Source organism: Hyla sarda, unplaced genomic scaffold (assembly GCF_029499605.1).
Source record: "Hyla sarda isolate aHylSar1 unplaced genomic scaffold, aHylSar1.hap1 scaffold_197, whole genome shotgun sequence".
In the NCBI taxonomy this organism is placed as follows: Eukaryota; Metazoa; Chordata; class Amphibia; order Anura; family Hylidae; genus Hyla; species Hyla sarda.
In genome coordinates this window covers 345,300-369,399 of record NW_026608627.1, presented here as the reverse complement: position 1 = coordinate 369,399, position 24,100 = coordinate 345,300, and the positions used below count along the sequence as shown (strand labels likewise).

Here is a 24,100-nt window from a genome sequence, read left to right as displayed (position 1 = left end):
GCATCAGGTAGGTGCACTATAGCATAGCCTAACCCTCTGTACTTTGGTCTATATTGATGCGGGACATAGACAGCCAGCTGATGACCAATCCATTAGTGCAATGGATGGCTGGAAGCATTTGTCTTTGCCTTTGCAATACCACAGAAGCAATGCATGGTCAATGTACAGCAATGACACACCTGTGTGAACAGCCAGGAGACCCCCCCATGTTATGTTACATAGTTACATAGTTAGTACGGTCGAAAAAAGACATATGTCCATCAAGTTCAACCAGGGAATTAAGGGGTAGGGGTGTGGCGCGATATTGGGGAAGGGATGAGATTTTATATTTCTTCATAAGCATTAATCTTATTTTGTCAATTAGGAACATTCAGCACCCACCCGCTATCAAGGCAGCTGCCTATCATGTCATGCCCTACCTGCACAGGTGTGCTGGCTACTCAAATGATCCAATTAAGGAGGCCATTTAGTCAGCAGCAGCAGAAGTCCTGTGCCTGGACGCTCCAACAGCGGCCAGACACAAGCAGAAGCAGCAGAAGCAGCAGCAGCACCACCTTTTGTTTTTTGGCTGCAGCAGCAGCAGCAGCAGCAGCAAGGCCCACAGGGCTGGCTAGCTGGCTAGCCAGCAAGCAGGTAGCAATGAAAGTAGGAATCTTTCTTTTTAACCCTGTAAGGGGGTGGTGCACTGTACCCGAAGATACTGCCATATCGGGTCAATGCATAGGGCGACGGAAGCAAGCTTCGAAATCGGCCCCCGTTCTCAAAAATCCATTTAATATATGGTCCCCAGATAGGGGACGTATCAGATATTAAACTGATAAGAACAGATACTACACTTGATCTTAGCCAAAAGGCCGAGAAGCGATAACCGTGAAAGGGGCGGGCCCAACAAGGTCCCCTTCATGGGCACTATCACTGCTTGCTGTCAGGGAGGCTGCCAGACAATTTTCCATGCACACTCTGGGCTGGGGGGCAGTCAACCACCAGTACACACAGCAGAACCTAAACCCATACCATTATTGCTAAGCAGCAAGACAGGGGCCCATTGCACTCCCACGGGGCCTTTTTAAATGCAATCCATAACCCGGATTTGCCAGGAACCCTTCTTACTCCTCCTACTTGCATGTGACACTGGGCTTAGGATCTGCATAGGAAACACACACACAAGCACACACCTACCTTTGTTGCCTGCAGATGCCTCCTTGGCTGTCCCCAAACGGTATCAAACCAACACCCACGGGAAGCTGTAAGCATAGAGAACATGCCTGCACCCCATTGGACTTACCTGTGTGGGTTAAATCCGGGTTATTTGACAACCTATGGCGGTGATGGTTCTGCTCAGGCAGAGCAGTGCTGATGCTCCTCATAAAGCTGTCGCTGCTGTGAAGGTTCTAGGTGACATCACAATCCCTATGGTTACATACACGACAAAGCTGGGTTGTTGTTGTTTACACTCTGCAAGGCCTGTGGAAGTGAGTGACATCATAGCACTGTAGTTCTGAGGGTTCTAGATGGATGCAACAATCTCCTGTTGCTTCTATGAAGGCCATAATAGACGACATCACCAAACAGCTCCATAGTCACATACACAGCAAAGGAGAGATGTTGTTTACACCTAGTGATGTCAGTGGTATTGAGTGACATCACAGCACAGTGCTAAGGCTCCTGGGCCTGGACACAGCAGCGGCTGCAATATCTCAACGGAGAATACGTTTATATATATGTGTGTGTGTGCGCGTATATATATATATATATATATATATATATATATATATATATATATATTTCTCCGCCGAAATCACTTTTAAACCCATTTCCACCTTTTTTTCCCTTCTCTTCCTCTTACTTTTTTTTCACGTTTTTTTTACGTTTTTCTCCTTTTCGCCTCTTTTCTGGGCGTATTATTCTTCTTTTTCTTCTTTTTTTTCGTCTAATGCATACCCCATCAGTGCAGCAATGCTTATTCAATACCGCCAGCAGATGGAGACACTGGGGGATAATTTTCTAAGGATTTATACTGATTTTTCCTGTCTGAATTTGTCGCACAGAAAGTTGCAGGCCAAATATGTGTGACATTTCTGCGACTTTAGCTTCTAGAGCATTTTTACAACATTATACATAGGTGCTGAATACATAAAAAGCGACTGTTCAGCGACAGACAAGTCGCATCGGCTGAAAGTAGGCCAGAATGTCAGTCCATGTTGGAGCAGGTTTAGATACAGTCTAAAGCATAGATCTCAAAGTCTGTGCACAGAATTTAGCAAGGGCCTCGCACCTTCTGATGCATCAGGTAGGTGCACTATAGCATAGCCTAACCCTCTGTACTTTGGTCTATATTGATGCGGGACATAGACAGCCAGCTGATGACCAATCCATTAGTGCAATGGATGGCTGGAAGCATTTGTCTTTGCCTTTGCAATACCACAGAAGCAATGCATGGTCAATGTACAGCAATGACACACCTGTGTGAACAGCCAGGAGACCCCCCCATGTTATGTTACATAGTTACATAGTTAGTACGGTCGAAAAAAGACATATGTCCATCAAGTTCAACCAGGGAATTAAGGGGTAGGGGTGTGGCGCGATATTGGGGAAGGGATGAGATTTTATATTTCTTCATAAGCATTAATCTTATTTTGTCAATTAGGAACATTCAGCACCCACCCGCTATCAAGGCAGCTGCCTATCATGTCATGCCCTACCTGCACAGGTGTGCTGGCTACTCAAATGATCCAATTAAGGAGGCCATTTAGTCAGCAGCAGCAGAAGTCCTGTGCCTGGACGCTCCAACAGCGGCCAGACACAAGCAGAAGCAGCAGAAGCAGCAGCAGCACCACCTTTTGTTTTTTGGCTGCAGCAGCAGCAGCAGCAGCAGCAAGGCCCACAGGGCTGGCTAGCTGGCTAGCCAGCAAGCAGGTAGCAATGAAAGTAGGAATCTTTCTTTTTAACCCTGTAAGGGGGTGGTGCACTGTACCCGAAGATACTGCCATATCGGGTCAATGCATAGGGCGACGGAAGCAAGCTTCGAAATCGGCCCCCGTTCTCAAAAATCCATTTAATATATGGTCCCCAGATAGGGGACGTATCAGATATTAAACTGATAAGAACAGATTTTTTTTTTTTTAAGTTAGCCCTCAGAAACTCAATCAGAGTTCCAAGATCTTATTTGAACTCGATTGTTGCTCATCATCAGGTAACCCATTTTTTATTTCTTTTTAACACTAATGACCACGAAATAAAATCAATAAAAAAGATTTAACCAGAAAAAAAAAAACATACACATTTACAATAACAAACAAACATTGCTTTGACCAGTAATTAATCATAGAGAAATTCCATTTCTCCAGGCATATACCATTAAGAAATCTATCATTCCACGGTTTATCGTTCCTCTTATCATCTGTCTTTTTACCGGAAGTCCCAACCAAGATGGAACTTTATAAGTGTCCAAAAATCTGTCCATATCAGCTTGAAATGAAAAATACACTTTGTCTCTAGCTTCCTCGTACCGATTTCCATATTTCGACCTTAGTTCCATTAAATCCATATCAAATGGTTTTCTTTCCTTTTTTGGCATATTTTCCAACATGCCATCCAAAACACCTCCAAATTCCATTGGTACATAAACCTCTTCTTTCTTTTTCTTTTCTTCAGCCACTTTTCTGGCTGGAACTTCCTCCAACTCAGGTTCTACAATTTCTTCTTCTTCCCTACTCCTTTTAGCTGTTTCCTTTTTCGTTGTTTGTTTCTTGGGACATAAATTTACCAGGTGATCTTCCTCACCGCACAGATGACACTTCTTTTTTTTGTTGTTGTTGCAGGTGTCTGCTTCATGACCTCCCTCCTGGCACTTATAGCACCACGAGTGAGTACATAAGTCTTTCCCGTGCCCGTATTGTTTACATTTACGGCAAAATTCCTCCATCCCTGAATAGAACAAGTCACCATTGACCGATCCAATTTTGAATCGCCCAGGTGGATAAATCACTTTACCGTCAGGTTCCATTTTAAATTTAACTTTAAATTTCCATTTTGTAGTCCATAGGCCATATTGGTTCAGGACTTTTCCCTTTGACAGAATATTGTCACAGAATCTAGAAAGAAAAGTCTCAATGTCTTTTTCCAATATATATGGGCTATACATCCGTACCGTCAATATTTTCTCCTGGTTCGGAAAATGCGGGGTCACCTCCACACCCTCCAAAACTGGATTGGCCTTCTTTTGCTGGTACTTGCTGCAAAAAAAATTAAAGTCCTCTTCAGAAGCCAATATAACATCGTAGTGTCCATTTCTTGGGAATTCAAGCATAGACAGGATTTGTTCCTTCTTAATTTCCAGCAACTTGAATAAGATCTCCTCGACCACGAAACATAATCCTTTTCCTCTCTTACAGGTATCCAATAAGGAAATCCGGACTCCATTTCTGAGCTTAGCATACTCAGGGATGCCTTCTGATGATGCTCCACTTGATCCAGCCATGTCCATCAGGATAAACACCTCCCCCACTGTAAGCAGGTAGGTGGTGGTGATCGCTCCCCGTTGTCTGGGGACTAAGCCGGCTCCCTAATAGCAGCAGGGGGGTGAAGTCCCTCCGTTAAGAAGGACGATCCCCCCAGGCAAAGGAGCCGGGTACCCCAGACACCCTCTGGCCAGACCAAGTGAGCAGAACTACACTTGATCTTAGCCAAAAGGCCGAGAAGCGATAACCGTGAAAGGGGCGGGCCCAACAAGGTCCCCTTCATGGGCACTATCACTGCTTGCTGTCAGGGAGGCTGCCAGACAATTTTCCATGCACACTCTGGGCTGGGGGGCAGTCAACCACCAGTACACACAGCAGAACCTAAACCCATACCATTATTGCTAAGCAGCAAGACAGGGGCCCATTGCACTCCCACGGGGCCTTTTTAAATGCAATCCATAACCCGGATTTGCCAGGAACCCTTCTTACTCCTCCTACTTGCATGTGACACTGGGCTTAGGATCTGCATAGGAAACACACACACAAGCACACACCTACCTTTGTTGCCTGCAGATGCCTCCTTGGCTGTCCCCAAACGGTATCAAACCAACACCCACGGGAAGCTGTAAGCATAGAGGACATGCCTGCACCCCATTGGACTTACCTGTGTGGGTTAAATCCGGGTTATTTGACAACCTATGGCGGTGATGGTTCTGCTCAGGCAGAGCAGTGCTGATGCTCCTCATAAAGCTGTCGCTGCTGTGAAGGTTCTAGGTGACATCACAATCCCTATGGTTACATACACGACAAAGCTGGGTTGTTGTTGTTTACACTCTGCAAGGCCTGTGGAAGTGAGTGACATCATAGCACTGTAGTTCTGAGGGTTCTAGATGGATGCAACAATCTCCTGTTGCTTCTATGAAGGCCATAATAGACGACATCACCAAACAGCTCCATAGTCACATACACAGCAAAGGAGAGATGTTGTTTACACCTAGTGATGTCAGTGGTATTGAGTGACATCACAGCACAGTGCTAAGGCTCCTGGGCCTGGACACAGCAGCGGCTGCAATATCTCAACGGAGAATACGTTTATATATATGTGTGTGTGTGCGCGTATATATATATATATATATATATATATATATATATTTCTCCGCCGAAATCACTTTTAAACCCATTTCCACCTTTTTTTCCCTTCTCTTCCTCTTACTTTTTTTTCACGTTTTTTTACATTTTTCTCCTTTTCGCCTCTTTTCTGGGCGTATTATTCTTCTTTTTCTTCTTTTTTTTCGTCTAATGCATACCCCATCAGTGCAGCAATGCTTATTCAATACCGCCAGCAGATGGAGACACTGGGGGATAATTTTCTAAGGATTTATACTGATTTTTCCTGTCTGAATTTGTCGCACAGAAAGTTGCAGGCCAAATATGTGTGACATTTCTGCGACTTTAGCTTCTAGAGCATTTTTACAACATTATACATAGGTGCTGAATACATAAAAAGCGACTGTTCAGCGACAGACAAGTCGCATCGGCTGAAAGTAGGCCAGAATGTCAGTCCATGTTGGAGCAGGTTTAGATACAGTCTAAAGCATAGATCTCAAAGTCTGTGCACAGAATTTAGCAAGGGCCTCGCACCTTCTGATGCATCAGGTAGGTGCACTATAGCATAGCCTAACCCTCTGTACTTTGGTCTATATTGATGCGGGACATAGACAGCCAGCTGATGACCAATCCATTAGTGCAATGGATGGCTGGAAGCATTTGTCTTTGCCTTTGCAATACCACAGAAGCAATGCATGGTCAATGTACAGCAATGACACACCTGTGTGAACAGCCAGGAGACCCCCCCATGTTATGTTACATAGTTACATAGTTAGTACGGTCGAAAAAAGACATATGTCCATCAAGTTCAACCAGGGAATTAAGGGGTAGGGGTGTGGCGCGATATTGGGGAAGGGATGAGATTTTATATTTCTTCATAAGCATTAATCTTATTTTGTCAATTAGGAACATTCAGCACCCACCCGCTATCAAGGCAGCTGCCTATCATGTCATGCCCTACCTGCACAGGTGTGCTGGCTACTCAAATGATCCAATTAAGGAGGCCATTTAGTCAGCAGCAGCAGAAGTCCTGTGCCTGGACGCTCCAACAGCGGCCAGACACAAGCAGAAGCAGCAGAAGCAGCAGCAGCACCACCTTTTGTTTTTTGGCTGCAGCAGCAGCAGCAGCAGCAGCAAGGCCCACAGGGCTGGCTAGCTGGCTAGCCAGCAAGCAGGTAGCAATGAAAGTAGGAATCTTTCTTTTTAACCCTGTAAGGGGGTGGTGCACTGTACCCGAAGATACTGCCATATCGGGTCAATGCATAGGGCGACGGAAGCAAGCTTCGAAATCGGCCCCCGTTCTCAAAAATCCATTTAATATATGGTCCCCAGATAGGGGACGTATCAGATATTAAACTGATAAGAACAGATACTACACTTGATCTTAGCCAAAAGGCCGAGAAGCGATAACCGTGAAAGGGGCGGGCCCAACAAGGTCCCCTTCATGGGCACTATCACTGCTTGCTGTCAGGGAGGCTGCCAGACAATTTTCCATGCACACTCTGGGCTGGGGGGCAGTCAACCACCAGTACACACAGCAGAACCTAAACCCATACCATTATTGCTAAGCAGCAAGACAGGGGCCCATTGCACTCCCACGGGGCCTTTTTAAATGCAATCCATAACCCGGATTTGCCAGGAACCCTTCTTACTCCTCCTACTTGCATGTGACACTGGGCTTAGGATCTGCATAGGAAACACACACACAAGCACACACCTACCTTTGTTGCCTGCAGATGCCTCCTTGGCTGTCCCCAAACGGTATCAAACCAACACCCACGGGAAGCTGTAAGCATAGAGGACATGCCTGCACCCCATTGGACTTACCTGTGTGGGTTAAATCCGGGTTATTTGACAACCTATGGCGGTGATGGTTCTGCTCAGGCAGAGCAGTGCTGATGCTCCTCATAAAGCTGTCGCTGCTGTGAAGGTTCTAGGTGACATCACAATCCCTATGGTTACATACACGACAAAGCTGGGTTGTTGTTGTTTACACTCTGCAAGGCCTGTGGAAGTGAGTGACATCATAGCACTGTAGTTCTGAGGGTTCTAGATGGATGCAACAATCTCCTGTTGCTTCTATGAAGGCCATAATAGACGACATCACCAAACAGCTCCATAGTCACATACACAGCAAAGGAGAGATGTTGTTTACACCTAGTGATGTCAGTGGTATTGAGTGACATCACAGCACAGTGCTAAGGCTCCTGGGCCTGGACACAGCAGCGGCTGCAATATCTCAACGGAGAATACGTTTATATATATGTGTGTGTGTGCGCGTATATATATATATATATATATATCTATATATATATATATATATATATATTTCTCCGCCGAAATCACTTTTAAACCCATTTCCACCTTTTTTTCCCTTCTCTTCCTCTTACTTTTTTTTCACGTTTTTTTACGTTTTTCTCCTTTTCGCCTCTTTTCTGGGCGTATTATTCTTCTTTTTCTTCTTTTTTTTCGTCTAATGCATACCCCATCAGTGCAGCAATGCTTATTCAATACCGCCAGCAGATGGAGACACTGGGGGATAATTTTCTAAGGATTTATACTGATTTTTCCTGTCTGAATTTGTCGCACAGAAAGTTGCAGGCCAAATATGTGTGACATTTCTGCGACTTTAGCTTCTAGAGCATTTTTACAACATTATACATAGGTGCTGAATACATAAAAAGCGACTGTTCAGCGACAGACAAGTCGCATCGGCTGAAAGTAGGCCAGAATGTCAGTCCATGTTGGAGCAGGTTTAGATACAGTCTAAAGCATAGATCTCAAAGTCTGTGCACAGAATTTAGCAAGGGCCTCGCACCTTCTGATGCATCAGGTAGGTGCACTATAGCATAGCCTAACCCTCTGTACTTTGGTCTATATTGATGCGGGACATAGACAGCCAGCTGATGACCAATCCATTAGTGCAATGGATGGCTGGAAGCATTTGTCTTTGCCTTTGCAATACCACAGAAGCAATGCATGGTCAATGTACAGCAATGACACACCTGTGTGAACAGCCAGGAGACCCCCCCATGTTATGTTACATAGTTACATAGTTAGTACGGTCGAAAAAAGACATATGTCCATCAAGTTCAACCAGGGAATTAAGGGGTAGGGGTGTGGCGCGATATTGGGGAAGGGATGAGATTTTATATTTCTTCATAAGCATTAATCTTATTTTGTCAATTAGGAACATTCAGCACCCACCCGCTATCAAGGCAGCTGCCTATCATGTCATGCCCTACCTGCACAGGTGTGCTGGCTACTCAAATGATCCAATTAAGGAGGCCATTTAGTCAGCAGCAGCAGAAGTCCTGTGCCTGGACGCTCCAACAGCGGCCAGACACAAGCAGAAGCAGCAGAAGCAGCAGCACCACCTTTTGTTTTTTGGCTGCAGCAGCAGCAGCAGCAGCAGCAAGGCCCACAGGGCTGGCTAGCTGGCTAGCCAGCAAGCAGGTAGCAATGAAAGTAGGAATCTTTCTTTTTAACCCTGTAAGGGGGTGGTGCACTGTACCCGAAGATACTGCCATATCGGGTCAATGCATAGGGCGACGGAAGCAAGCTTCGAAATCGGCCCCCGTTCTCAAAAATCCATTTAATATATGGTCCCCAGATAGGGGACGTATCAGATATTAAACTGATAAGAACAGATACTACACTTGATCTTAGCCAAAAGGCCGAGAAGCGATAACCGTGAAAGGGGCGGGCCCAACAAGGTCCCCTTCATGGGCACTATCACTGCTTGCTGTCAGGGAGGCTGCCAGACAATTTTCCATGCACACTCTGGGCTGGGGGGCAGTCAACCACCAGTACACACAGCAGAACCTAAACCCATACCATTATTGCTAAGCAGCAAGACAGGGGCCCATTGCACTCCCACGGGGCCTTTTTAAATGCAATCCATAACCCGGATTTGCCAGGAACCCTTCTTACTCCTCCTACTTGCATGTGACACTGGGCTTAGGATCTGCATAGGAAACACACACACAAGCACACACCTACCTTTGTTGCCTGCAGATGCCTCCTTGGCTGTCCCCAAACGGTATCAAACCAACACCCACGGGAAGCTGTAAGCATAGAGGACATGCCTGCACCCCATTGGACTTACCTGTGTGGGTTAAATCCGGGTTATTTGACAACCTATGGCGGTGATGGTTCTGCTCAGGCAGAGCAGTGCTGATGCTCCTCATAAAGCTGTCGCTGCTGTGAAGGTTCTAGGTGACATCACAATCCCTATGGTTACATACACGACAAAGCTGGGTTGTTGTTGTTTACACTCTGCAAGGCCTGTGGAAGTGAGTGACATCATAGCACTGTAGTTCTGAGGGTTCTAGATGGATGCAACAATCTCCTGTTGCTTCTATGAAGGCCATAATAGACGACATCACCAAACAGCTCCATAGTCACATACACAGCAAAGGAGAGATGTTGTTTACACCTAGTGATGTCAGTGGTATTGAGTGACATCACAGCACAGTGCTAAGGCTCCTGGGCCTGGACACAGCAGCGGCTGCAATATCTCAACGGAGAATACGTTTATATATATGTGTGTGTGTGCGCGTATATATATATATATATATATATATATATATATATATATATATTTCTCCGCCGAAATCACTTTTAAACCCATTTCCACCTTTTTTTCCCTTCTCTTCCTCTTACTTTTTTTTCACGTTTTTTTACGTTTTTCTCCTTTTCGCCTCTTTTCTGGGCGTATTATTCTTCTTTTTCTTCTTTTTTTTCGTCTAATGCATACCCCATCAGTGCAGCAATGCTTATTCAATACCGCCAGCAGATGGAGACACTGGGGGATAATTTTCTAAGGATTTATACTGATTTTTCCTGTCTGAATTTGTCGCACAGAAAGTTGCAGGCCAAATATGTGTGACATTTCTGCGACTTTAGCTTCTAGAGCATTTTTACAACATTATACATAGGTGCTGAATACATAAAAAGCGACTGTTCAGCGACAGACAAGTCGCATCGGCTGAAAGTAGGCCAGAATGTCAGTCCATGTTGGAGCAGGTTTAGATACAGTCTAAAGCATAGATCTCAAAGTCTGTGCACAGAATTTAGCAAGGGCCTCGCACCTTCTGATGCATCAGGTAGGTGCACTATAGCATAGCCTAACCCTCTGTACTTTGGTCTATATTGATGCGGGACATAGACAGCCAGCTGATGACCAATCCATTAGTGCAATGGATGGCTGGAAGCATTTGTCTTTGCCTTTGCAATACCACAGAAGCAATGCATGGTCAATGTACAGCAATGACACACCTGTGTGAACAGCCAGGAGACCCCCCCATGTTATGTTACATAGTTACATAGTTAGTACGGTCGAAAAAAGACATATGTCCATCAAGTTCAACCAGGGAATTAAGGGGTAGGGGTGTGGCGCGATATTGGGGAAGGGATGAGATTTTATATTTCTTCATAAGCATTAATCTTATTTTGTCAATTAGGAACATTCAGCACCCACCCGCTATCAAGGCAGCTGCCTATCATGTCATGCCCTACCTGCACAGGTGTGCTGGCTACTCAAATGATCCAATTAAGGAGGCCATTTAGTCAGCAGCAGCAGAAGTCCTGTGCCTGGACGCTCCAACAGCGGCCAGACACAAGCAGAAGCAGCAGAAGCAGCAGCAGCACCACCTTTTGTTTTTTGGCTGCAGCAGCAGCAGCAGCAGCAGCAGCAAGGCCCACAGGGCTGGCTAGCTGGCTAGCCAGCAAGCAGGTAGCAATGAAAGTAGGAATCTTTCTTTTTAACCCTGTAAGGGGGTGGTGCACTGTACCCGAAGATACTGCCATATCGGGTCAATGCATAGGGCGACGGAAGCAAGCTTCGAAATCGGCCCCCGTTCTCAAAAATCCATTTAATATATGGTCCCCAGATAGGGGACGTATCAGATATTAAACTGATAAGAACAGATACTACACTTGATCTTAGCCAAAAGGCCGAGAAGCGATAACCGTGAAAGGGGCGGGCCCAACAAGGTCCCCTTCATGGGCACTATCACTGCTTGCTGTCAGGGAGGCTGCCAGACAATTTTCCATGCACACTCTGGGCTGGGGGGCAGTCAACCACCAGTACACACAGCAGAACCTAAACCCATACCATTATTGCTAAGCAGCAAGACAGGGGCCCATTGCACTCCCACGGGGCCTTTTTAAATGCAATCCATAACCCGGATTTGCCAGGAACCCTTCTTACTCCTCCTACTTGCATGTGACACTGGGCTTAGGATCTGCATAGGAAACACACACACAAGCACACACCTACCTTTGTTGCCTGCAGATGCCTCCTTGGCTGTCCCCAAACGGTATCAAACCAACACCCACGGGAAGCTGTAAGCATAGAGGACATGCCTGCACCCCATTGGACTTACCTGTGTGGGTTAAATCCGGGTTATTTGACAACCTATGGCGGTGATGGTTCTGCTCAGGCAGAGCAGTGCTGATGCTCCTCATAAAGCTGTCGCTGCTGTGAAGGTTCTAGGTGACATCACAATCCCTATGGTTACATACACGACAAAGCTGGGTTGTTGTTGTTTACACTCTGCAAGGCCTGTGGAAGTGAGTGACATCATAGCACTGTAGTTCTGAGGGTTCTAGATGGATGCAACAATCTCCTGTTGCTTCTATGAAGGCCATAATAGACGACATCACCAAACAGCTCCATAGTCACATACACAGCAAAGGAGAGATGTTGTTTACACCTAGTGATGTCAGTGGTATTGAGTGACATCACAGCACAGTGCTAAGGCTCCTGGGCCTGGACACAGCAGCGGCTGCAATATCTCAACGGAGAATACGTTTATATATATGTGTGTGTGTGCGCGTATATATATATATATATATATAAATATATATATATATATATATATATATATATATATTTCTCCGCCGAAATCACTTTTAAACCCATTTCCACCTTTTTTTCCCTTCTCTTCCTCTTACTTTTTTTTCACGTTTTTTTACGTTTTTCTCCTTTTCGCCTCTTTTCTGGGCGTATTATTCTTCTTTTTCTTCTTTTTTTTCGTCTAATGCATACCCCATCAGTGCAGCAATGCTTATTCAATACCGCCAGCAGATGGAGACACTGGGGGATAATTTTCTAAGGATTTATACTGATTTTTCCTGTCTGAATTTGTCGCACAGAAAGTTGCAGGCCAAATATGTGTGACATTTCTGCGACTTTAGCTTCTAGAGCATTTTTACAACATTATACATAGGTGCTGAATACATAAAAAGCGACTGTTCAGCGACAGACAAGTCGCATCGGCTGAAAGTAGGCCAGAATGTCAGTCCATGTTGGAGCAGGTTTAGATACAGTCTAAAGCATAGATCTCAAAGTCTGTGCACAGAATTTAGCAAGGGCCTCGCACCTTCTGATGCATCAGGTAGGTGCACTATAGCATAGCCTAACCCTCTGTACTTTGGTCTATATTGATGCGGGACATAGACAGCCAGCTGATGACCAATCCATTAGTGCAATGGATGGCTGGAAGCATTTGTCTTTGCCTTTGCAATACCACAGAAGCAATGCATGGTCAATGTACAGCAATGACACACCTGTGTGAACAGCCAGGAGACCCCCCCATGTTATGTTACATAGTTACATAGTTAGTACGGTCGAAAAAAGACATATGTCCATCAAGTTCAACCAGGGAATTAAGGGGTAGGGGTGTGGCGCGATATTGGGGAAGGGATGAGATTTTATATTTCTTCATAAGCATTAATCTTATTTTGTCAATTAGGAACATTCAGCACCCACCCGCTATCAAGGCAGCTGCCTATCATGTCATGCCCTACCTGCACAGGTGTGCTGGCTACTCAAATGATCCAATTAAGGAGGCCATTTAGTCAGCAGCAGCAGAAGTCCTGTGCCTGGACGCTCCAACAGCGGCCAGACACAAGCAGAAGCAGCAGAAGCAGCAGCAGCACCACCTTTTGTTTTTTGGCTGCAGCAGCAGCAGCAGCAGCAGCAAGGCCCACAGGGCTGGCTAGCTGGCTAGCCAGCAAGCAGGTAGCAATGAAAGTAGGAATCTTTCTTTTTAACCCTGTAAGGGGGTGGTGCACTGTACCCGAAGATACTGCCATATCGGGTCAATGCATAGGGCGACGGAAGCAAGCTTCGAAATCGGCCCCCGTTCTCAAAAATCCATTTAATATATGGTCCCCAGATAGGGGACGTATCAGATATTAAACTGATAAGAACAGATACTACACTTGATCTTAGCCAAAAGGCCGAGAAGCGATAACCGTGAAAGGGGCGGGCCCAACAAGGTCCCCTTCATGGGCACTATCACTGCTTGCTGTCAGGGAGGCTGCCAGACAATTTTCCATGCACACTCTGGGCTGGGGGGCAGTCAACCACCAGTACACACAGCAGAACCTAAACCCATACCATTATTGCTAAGCAGCAAGACAGGGGCCCATTGCACTCCCACGGGGCCTTTTTAAATGCAATCCATAACCCGGATTTGCCAGGAACCCTTCTTACTCCTCCTACTTGCATGTGACACTGGGCTTAGGATCTGCATAGGAAACACACACACAAGCACACACCTACCTTTGTTGCCTGCAGATGCCTCCTTGGCTGTCCCCAAACGGTATCAAACCAACACCCACGGGAAGCTGTAAGCATAGAGGACATGCCTGCACCCCATTGGACTTACCTGTGTGGGTTAAATCCGGGTTATTTGACAACCTATGGCGGTGATGGTTCTGCTCAGGCAGAGCAGTGCTGATGCTCCTCATAAAGCTGTCGCTGCTGTGAAGGTTCTAGGTGACATCACAATCCCTATGGTTACATACACGACAAAGCTGGGTTGTTGTTGTTTACACTCTGCAAGGCCTGTGGAAGTGAGTGACATCATAGCACTGTAGTTCTGAGGGTTCTAGATGGATGCAACAATCTCCTGTTGCTTCTATGAAGGCCATAATAGACGACATCACCAAACAGCTCCATAGTCACATACACAGCAAAGGAGAGATGTTGTTTACACCTAGTGATGTCAGTGGTATTGAGTGACATCACAGCACAGTGCTAAGGCTCCTGGGCCTGGACACAGCAGCGGCTGCAATATCTCAACGGAGAATACGTTTATATATATGTGTGTGTGTGCGCGTATATATATATATATATATATATATATATATATATATATATATATATATATTTCTCCGCCGAAATCACTTTTAAACCCATTTCCACCTTTTTTTCCCTTCTCTTCCTCTTACTTTTTTTTCACGTTTTTTTACGTTTTTCTCCTTTTCGCCTCTTTTCTGGGCGTATTATTCTTCTTTTTCTTCTTTTTTTTCGTCTAATGCATACCCCATCAGTGCAGCAATGCTTATTCAATACCGCCAGCAGATGGAGACACTGGGGGATAATTTTCTAAGGATTTATACTGATTTTTCCTGTCTGAATTTGTCGCACAGAAAGTTGCAGGCCAAATATGTGTGACATTTCTGCGACTTTAGCTTCTAGAGCATTTTTACAACATTATACATAGGTGCTGAATACATAAAAAGCGACTGTTCAGCGACAGACAAGTCGCATCGGCTGAAAGTAGGCCAGAATGTCAGTCCATGTTGGAGCAGGTTTAGATACAGTCTAAAGCATAGATCTCAAAGTCTGTGCACAGAATTTAGCAAGGGCCTCGCACCTTCTGATGCATCAGGTAGGTGCACTATAGCATAGCCTAACCCTCTGTACTTTGGTCTATATTGATGCGGGACATAGACAGCCAGCTGATGACCAATCCATTAGTGCAATGGATGGCTGGAAGCATTTGTCTTTGCCTTTGCAATACCACAGAAGCAATGCATGGTCAATGTACAGCAATGACACACCTGTGTGAACAGCCAGGAGACCCCCCCATGTTATGTTACATAGTTACATAGTTAGTACGGTCGAAAAAAGACATATGTCCATCAAGTTCAACCAGGGAATTAAGGGGTAGGGGTGTGGCGCGATATTGGGGAAGGGATGAGATTTTATATTTCTTCATAAGCATTAATCTTATTTTGTCAATTAGGAACATTCAGCACCCACCCGCTATCAAGGCAGCTGCCTATCATGTCATGCCCTACCTGCACAGGTGTGCTGGCTACTCAAATGATCCAATTAAGGAGGCCATTTAGTCAGCAGCAGCAGAAGTCCTGTGCCTGGACGCTCCAACAGCGGCCAGACACAAGCAGAAGCAGCAGAAGCAGCAGCAGCACCACCTTTTGTTTTTTGGCTGCAGCAGCAGCAGCAGCAGCAGCAGCAAGGCCCACAGGGCTGGCTAGCTGGCTAGCCAGCAAGCAGGTAGCAATGAAAGTAGGAATCTTTCTTTTTAACCCTGTAAGGGGGTGGTGCACTGTACCCGAAGATACTGCCATATCGGGTCAATGCATAGGGCGACGGAAGCAAGCTTCGAAATCGGCCCCCGTTCTCAAAAATCCATTTAATATATGGTCCCCAGATAGGGGACGTATCAGATATTAAACTGATAAGAACAGATACTACACTTGATCTTAGCCAAAAGGCCGAGAAGCGATAACCGTGAAAGGGGCGGGCCCAACAAGGTCCCCTTCATGGGCACTATCACTGCTTGCTGTCAGGGAGGCTGCCAGACAATTTTCCATGCACACTCTGGGCTGGGGGGCAGTCAACCACCAGTACACACAGCAGAACCTAAACCCATACCATTATTGCTAAGCAGCAAGACAGGGGCCCATTGCACTCCCACGGGGCCTTTTTAAATGCAATCCATAACCCGGATTTGCCAGGAACCCTTCTTACTCCTCCTACTTGCATGTGACACTGGGCTTAGGATCTGCATAGGAAACACACACACAAGCACACACCTACCTTTGTTGCCTGCAGATGCCTCCTTGGCTGTCCCCAAACGGTATCAAACCAACACCCACGGGAAGCTGTAAGCATAGAGGACATGCCTGCACCCCATTGGACTTACCTGTGTGGGTTAAATCCGGGTTATTTGACAACCTATGGCGGTGATGGTTCTGCTCAGGCAGAGCAGTGCTGATGCTCCTCATAAAGCTGTCGCTGCTGTGAAGGTTCTAGGTGACATCACAATCCCTATGGTTACATACACGACAAAGCTGGGTTGTTGTTGTTTACACTCTGCAAGGCCTGTGGAAGTGAGTGACATCATAGCACTGTAGTTCTGAGGGTTCTAGATGGATGCAACAATCTCCTGTTGCTTCTATGAAGGCCATAATAGACGACATCACCAAACAGCTCCATAGTCACATACACAGCAAAGGAGAGATGTTGTTTACACCTAGTGATGTCAGTGGTATTGAGTGACATCACAGCACAGTGCTAAGGCTCCTGGGCCTGGACACAGCAGCGGCTGCAATATCTCAACGGAGAATACGTTTATATATATGTGTGTGTGTGCGCGTATATATATATATATATATATATATATATATATATATATATATATTTCTCCGCCGAAATCACTTTTAAACCCATTTCCACCTTTTTTTCCCTTCTCTTCCTCTTACTTTTTTTTCACGTTTTTTTACGTTTTTCTCCTTTTCGCCTCTTTTCTGGGCGTATTATTCTTCTTTTTCTTCTTTTTTTTCGTCTAATGCATACCCCATCAGTGCAGCAATGCTTATTCAATACCGCCAGCAGATGGAGACACTGGGGGATAATTTTCTAAGGATTTATACTGATTTTTCCTGTCTGAATTTGTCGCACAGAAAGTTGCAGGCCAAATATGTGTGACATTTCTGCGACTTTAGCTTCTAGAGCATTTTTACAACATTATACATAGGTGCTGAATACATAAAAAGCGACTGTTCAGCGACAGACAAGTCGCATCGGCTGAAAGTAGGCCAGAATGTCAGTCCATGTTGGAGCAGGTTTAGATACAGTCTAAAGCATAGATCTCAAAGTCTGTGCACAGAATTTAGCAAGGGCCTCGCACCTTCTGATGCATCAGGTAGGTGCACTATAGCATAGCCTAACCCTCTGTACTTTGGTCTATATTGATGCGGGACATAGACAGCCAGCTGATGACCAATCCATTAGTGCAATGGATGGCTGGAAGCATTTGTCTTTGCCTTTGCAATACCACAGAAGCAATGCATGGTCAATGTACAGCAATGACACACCTGTGTGAACAGCCAGGAGACCCCCCCATGTTATGTTACATAGTTACATAGTTAGTACGGTCGAAAAAAGACATATGTCCATCAAGTTCAACCAGGGAATTAAGGGGTAGGGGTGTGGCGCGATATTGGGGAAGGGATGAGATTTTATATTTCTTCATAAGCATTAATCTTATTTTGTCAATTAGGAACATTCAGCACCCACCCGCTATCAAGGCAGCTGCCTATCATGTCATGCCCTACCTGCACAGGTGTGCTGGCTACTCAAATGATCCAATTAAGGAGGCCATTTAGTCAGCAGCAGCAGAAGTCCTGTGCCTGGACGCTCCAACAGCGGCCAGACACAAGCAGAAGCAGCAGAAGCAGCAGCAGCACCACCTTTTGTTTTTTGGCTGCAGCAGCAGCAGCAGCAGCAGCAAGGCCCACAGGGCTGGCTAGCTGGCTAGCCAGCAAGCAGGTAGCAATGAAAGTAGGAATCTTTCTTTTTAACCCTGTAAGGGGGTGGTGCACTGTACCCGAAGATACTGCCATATCGGGTCAATGCATAGGGCGACGGAAGCAAGCTTCGAAATCGGCCCCCGTTCTCAAAAATCCATTTAATATATGGTCCCCAGATAGGGGACGTATCAGATATTAAACTGATAAGAACAGATAAGGTTTCAACAAAATTTTATTGAATAAATAAGAAACCATACAAAATTTAAAATGCAAAATAATAAAAGGTTCACAAAAGTTTTAAAATACAAATAATAAAACCAGTAATAAAAGGAGAAAAAATAAAAATGGCAGGATAAAACATTATACAAATGTCATAAAAACTGATTATACTGTTATTTCGTTCCATAGAGGCAGACACCACATGGATGCTGCCTCGCTGGCCCCCAACTGTTTCTTGTCTCTTAGGTAATAGATGTACATCTCACTCAGGGCCAGCTTTATACAGTTTTTAACATCAATAAAATCATGTTTAAAAAGTAAGATGTTCCTAACTTTCCAGATGGCATTTTTAAAACAATTAATAATCATCCAGCAGATCATCTGCTGTTTAAAATTGGGGCAGTTAAAAAGACCGTAAAAGACACATTCGTGATTAAAATCTTTTAGGCCGCAGGCCCACTTCAAAAGTGGGCCTACCTTCCTCCAAAGCTCCCGTGCAAAAGGGCAGTTCCAAAATATGTGCAGCACCGTTTCGTCCACTCCGCAGCCATCTCTCGGGCACTTGGCTCTCGCCACCAGTCCTCGCCTGTGCTGAAACTCACGAGTAGGGAGGCACTGGTGGACGATTGCCCAGGCAAGATCCCTGTGTACATTCGCCAGAAACTTCCCGTACACGTTCCGCCATACCTTTTTGGATCTTGCCTGTGTGAAATTGGACACTGCCAGGGTAACCTCACTCCGCCTGAGGACCTTTGATACCTTTCTCTGGTCCCCCAGTATGTCAGGCTCCAAATCTTGGAGACCTAGGAGCCTGACTGTCTTTTCCAACACCACATAATGTTTTGGGGGACACAGAAGCACCGGAGCGTTCAGAGGGATGCGCAACCATCTTTTAAAAACCATGCCCGCAGCGTACCTTAAAAAGCAGCTAAAAATGCCATTGGATTTAATAATTTTAAAACAGAAACAGAAATACTTTATGTAAAAGAAAGTAAAAAGGTTAGGAACATCTTTCCCGCCATTATCTTTACTTTTGTACATAAAATCACGCTTTAATTTCTCCATTTTTGAACCCCATAAAAAAGTAAAAACAATTCTAGTTACTTTTTTAATGTATAAAATAGATGGAGGAAATACCATGGCAATGTATAGCATAATAGGGAGTAAAACCATCTTTATTATTAAAATCTTCCCCTCCATGGTAAGGTTTCTAAGATTCCACATTAAAATCTTCTTCTCCATCTTAGCTATAGCTGAATCCCAGTTAGGGCTCCCATCATTGACCTGGTTAAAAACAATACCTAAAACTTTAATTTGATCCTGTTGCATTGTGACTCCTGGGGTGATGGATGAATCCCAGGAGCCAATATAAAAACAGTCACATTTATCTGTGTTTAGCTTAAAACCAGAGACCTCGCAGAAATAGCTGGTGTTCCTCAATGCCCCCCTCATGGATGGAGAGTCCGGGCACAGTATGGTGACATCATCCATGTACCCCAACACCTTTAGATGGGTCCCTCCTCCACCAGGTATCGGTACGCCTCTTACTACCCGGTCTTTTCTGAGGAGGGCCATCAGTGGTTCGATTGCGCAAATAAAAAGGAGTGGGGACAGGGGGCAGCCCTGTTTGACACCTGATAAAAGAGGAACACCGCTGGTTAAAAAGCCATTAACAGAGACTTGACTAAAACAGGATCGGTATAAAAGCATGATTCGGCTTAAAATCGTTTCAGGCACTGCCATCTTTTTAAGAACTAAAAACAGGTATTCATGGGAGACCCTATCAAAGGCTTTTTCAAAGTCTAAGGATAAAATTGCTACAGTTTGATTTCTATCCTTAAAATACCATAAAACATCTCTTAAAATATTTAGGGATTCAGCTATAGACCTTCCAGGTACCCCACAAACCTGATTTGGGTGAATTAATTTATGAATAAAAGGTTTAAAACGGACAGCTAATAACTTGGCTAAAACTTTATAATCAACATTTAAAAGTGTGATGGGGCGCCAATTTTTTAGCATATCCTTTTCACCCTTTTTAAAAAGTAATGATACAATCCCCCTCCTCCAGGAAGGGGGAAGTTCATTAACAATAAAAGTTTCTTTATACAATAAAACCATATCATCCTTTAAAATATCCCAAAAAGCTAAATAAAATTCGATGGGTAAACCATCTTCCCCAGGGGCCTTCCCACTAGAAAAACTTTTAAAAACAAATAAAAGTTCATCTAAGTTAAGATCACGGGATAAAACCTCCTGGTCTAAAACATCTAGCTTAAAATCAAGGGAATTAAGAACATGTTCTAAAAAGGATGGATTAAGATCTTTCTTATTAAAAAGAAGCTGGTAGAAGTTAAAAACTGCATCTAACATGCCTTTTGGAGTGGATTCACCCTCAAGGTTTTGGATGATATCCCTCCTATTCATCACTTTTTTAAAAAAGAAACGGGAACATTTCTCGCCCTCCTCCAGGTGCTGCACATGTGAGTTAAAAATGATTTGTTTCCCTTTCTTTTCTATGGCATGTTTTATTTCAGTTTTAAGGTTTAAAATATCATTTTCTACATCCATACCAGCTTCTTTCAATTTAAAAAGTACATTTAAACGCATGTTAAGAACATAAAACCACTGTTTTTCCATTTTTGCCTTCTTCTTACCTGCTTTGATAAAAAAAAATCTGATTTTAGATTTGGTGCCCTCCCACCAGTGCAGCATAGGCTCGTGGGGTTTTCTTTGTGATTGCCAGCATTGGTAGGTCCGCACAAACTCCTCTTTTATCTCAGGGTCCTCTAGGAGTGTGGTGTTTAATCTCCAGAGGCCCCTTTTTGCTTTTTGCTCCCCCTCTAGCTCCAGGCCCACCAAGAGGAGCTTATGATCAGAGAAGATATTCTGCTCGAGCGTGCATTTCAGGGGTTTAAAAGCTCTAGAGGAAAAAATAAAATCGATTCTGGAGCTCACTCTTCCATTGGACCATGTGGCGCCTGGGTCCTCCGGCAAGAGATCCTTCCAGCAATCTTTCAAATTAAAATCATCAATAAAATTTTTAAGCAGGTAAGAAGTGCGGTCTTTACGATTAATATCCCCACCCTGCCGGTGTTCCCCATCACGTATGCAGTTAAAATCACCTCCCACCAGCAGGGGGGAAGACCCAACACAAAACAGTGGTAAAATTTCAAATAGTTCTGCCCGCTCCTGTTTATCAGGAGGGGCATACACATTTAAAACACGAATTAAAAGTCCATTAAAATATAGATGAATTAAAAGAGCTCTGCCAGGCACAATCTCAGTTACTGTATGAATAGAAAAGGACTGGCCTCGGCAGAGCAGCCCAACACCCACAGAACGACAGTCATTTGCACCGGACCATATGGATGGGCCCAGCTTCCAGTCTTCTTTTAAGTCTTTATAGTCCATTTTACTAGGGATTCCACATTCTTGTAGCAGGCAAAGGTCAAAGTCACATGTCTCTAGATAAGAAAATAAAGCAGCCCTGCGATCAGGGCTCTTTAAGGACCTCACATTGAGTGAGGCAATTTTTACAGGGATAGGCATAGTTTATGGAGAGTCCGTGCTTGGAGAATCAAAGTCAATAATAAGCTGCGTACCGTCATCCCCCGCCTGCGGGGTCATCAGCTCCTTGATGTTCTGAGGGTCGGAGCTTGAGATCGATGATGCCCCGACCCTGAGCTCGCTCTCGTCCGAACTACGGCACGCCGCTTTCCTTTGAATGTCTTCCTCTTCTTCTTCTCTTTGTCTTTTAAATGTCACACTGCTGTCCATATCCTCTGTGTTGCTCTCACTCGATGTAATCTCTGGCCCCCGGCTGATGGATCTGCGTCTTCTTTCATCATTTGACGACTGGAACTGCTGCACAGGGGCCTGTGAGGCCTCTTTTCCGGAACCTTTGCCGCTACCTTGGGAAGTTTTCATCGCTTGTTCCCCAGCAAGCGTTGCTGAGGACTGTTGCTCCAACTTCCCCATCGATCGACGATGGCCAGTTTTACCCACCGGGTCCACTGCTGGCGGGGCAGCAAACCCTGGTTTGGCGCCACTTGTCTTCTTGGCCCTGTCCTATATAGGCGGAGTAACAGGACCGGGCTCAGACCTGGCCACCTGGCTCCCCTTCCGGCGGGCTTTCACCGGGGCCTCTTCGTCCGGAGCAGGGCGACCCTGGGCCAAGCCAGTACCTGGCTTATGCTGCAATTTTGGGTCCACTTTTGCCCCCACCGAGGCCCGTCGGCTGCCACCCGCCACAGGTGAGCCCCCTTCAGAAGTTTCGGCGGGCTCTTGAGCCAGGTAGGAAGTCGATCGACGTCTTTCAATTTCCCGGGCAGTAAACTCGATCACCCGCCCGGGCTTCGTGGAATCCCCATGGCCTCCCCCTAGCACTACCACCGGTGGGCCCCCCGATGGAGCACCAGAGGTCTTGGGCCTGGACCCATCAGTACCTGCCATCTGGGGTTTGGGCATCTTAAAAAAGGACGTCTTTTGTCCTGTCCCCTCTTTGGGTGGGCCCAGCCTTGACCCACCCATCGTAGTTTTTGCTTTATGGGGACAGGAATTAAAATCGTGATTTTCCTCTCCGCAGAGGTTGCACCTTATTGTATGGCTACATCTTGAGGCTATGTGACCTTCTTGGCCACACCTATTGCAGCGAATCACACGCTCCGCGCCGCAGGTCTCCTGGGTGTGGCCAAACCTCAAGCAATTTCGGCAATACATAGGCATTTGAGGATAGAACAGGAAGCCCCGAACTCTCCCGATGGCAAAATTTGGGGGCGGATGGCAAAGACCCCCAATACCACCGGGATCCTTACGGAGCTTGACCCAGAACTTCCTCTTGCCGTTCCAGAACCGCACGGAGTTCAAGATTTTGTTTGCGAATCGCACCTCTTCGCAGTATCGCCGAAGAAAAGTGGCTATATCCTCCGTGGTCACATGAGGGCTGTGCATAGCCACCACCAACGGTATATGTTCCTCACCATAGAGGAACTGGAACGAAAGACCGTCGAGTCGATCGTCCCTCTGGTCCGCACCAGACAAGGTTGCATAGATGTTATCGCAACACGCCGTGGCCGTGAAGGTGACGGTATACAGGCCACGGCTTTCCTGGTCATTTAGACACAGGATGTCCTCCCTATTGAGGCGGAAGTAGTCAAGAAGAATCACCTCCGCAATGAAGCGGAGGTTCTTCAACTGACGATGGCTCTCCGACACCTCTATGCGGATGGTATTTCGCATCGACATTTCCCCAGAGGGGAAAGCCCAGGAGAACGGCATCTTCCACACCCAGGGACTAAGCCCCTTCCCCAATAGCAGCAGGGGCTCGGAATCCCGCTATAAAAGCGGAACCCTTACCCAAGGCAGAGGTCGGGGGTACCCTAGGTGCTTCCGAAGCTACAGGTAACGCTCAACGTACCGAAAATGCCTTCTGAGACACAAGGTCCCAGAGACAGGGGGATCGCAACCCGTTGTCCGTGGACTAAGCCCGCTCCCCAATAGCAGCAAGGGGGTGAAGTCCCTCCGTAAGGAGAGACAATCCCCCAAGGCCGAGAAGCGGGGTACCACAGACACCTTCCGACCAGACCAAATGCAGATACTACACTTGATCTTAGCCAAAAGGCCGAGAAGCGATAACCGTGAAAGGGGCGGGCCCAACAAGGTCCCCTTCATGGGCACTATCACTGCTTGCTGTCAGGGAGGCTGCCAGACAATTTTCCATGCACACTCTGGGC

General features: G+C 45.7%; 8 non-coding genes and 1 pseudogene across 8 annotated transcripts; all 9 read right to left on the bottom strand.

Annotated features, from left to right (window-relative positions):
- Positions 1–675: 675 nt before the first annotated feature.
- On the bottom strand, positions 676–866 carry LOC130316942 (U2 spliceosomal RNA). Its single transcript, XR_008864145.1, has one exon. It is a non-coding gene; the product is annotated as a U2 spliceosomal RNA (small nuclear RNA).
- Positions 867–2,958: 2,092 nt separating this feature from the next.
- Positions 2,959–3,147, bottom strand: LOC130316998 (U2 spliceosomal RNA). Its single transcript, XR_008864196.1, has one exon. It is a non-coding gene; the product is annotated as a U2 spliceosomal RNA (small nuclear RNA).
- Positions 3,148–6,784: 3,637 nt separating this feature from the next.
- On the bottom strand, positions 6,785–6,975 carry LOC130316941 (U2 spliceosomal RNA). Its single transcript, XR_008864144.1, has one exon. It is a non-coding gene; the product is annotated as a U2 spliceosomal RNA (small nuclear RNA).
- Positions 6,976–9,065: 2,090 nt separating this feature from the next.
- Positions 9,066–9,256, bottom strand: LOC130316940 (U2 spliceosomal RNA). Its single transcript, XR_008864143.1, has one exon. It is a non-coding gene; the product is annotated as a U2 spliceosomal RNA (small nuclear RNA).
- A 2,090-nt stretch (positions 9,257–11,346) lies between these two features.
- Positions 11,347–11,537, bottom strand: LOC130316939 (U2 spliceosomal RNA). Its single transcript, XR_008864142.1, has one exon. It is a non-coding gene; the product is annotated as a U2 spliceosomal RNA (small nuclear RNA).
- A 2,101-nt stretch (positions 11,538–13,638) lies between these two features.
- On the bottom strand, positions 13,639–13,829 carry LOC130316938 (U2 spliceosomal RNA). The gene has a single exon (XR_008864141.1). It is a non-coding gene; the product is annotated as a U2 spliceosomal RNA (small nuclear RNA).
- Positions 13,830–15,927: 2,098 nt separating this feature from the next.
- On the bottom strand, positions 15,928–16,118 carry LOC130316937 (U2 spliceosomal RNA). The gene has a single exon (XR_008864140.1). It is a non-coding gene; the product is annotated as a U2 spliceosomal RNA (small nuclear RNA).
- A 2,089-nt stretch (positions 16,119–18,207) lies between these two features.
- On the bottom strand, positions 18,208–18,393 carry LOC130316997 (U2 spliceosomal RNA). The gene has a single exon (XR_008864195.1). It is a non-coding gene; the product is annotated as a U2 spliceosomal RNA (small nuclear RNA).
- A 5,389-nt stretch (positions 18,394–23,782) lies between these two features.
- On the bottom strand, positions 23,783–24,000 carry LOC130317008 (U2 spliceosomal RNA; annotated as a pseudogene).
- Positions 24,001–24,100: the final 100 nt, after the last annotated feature.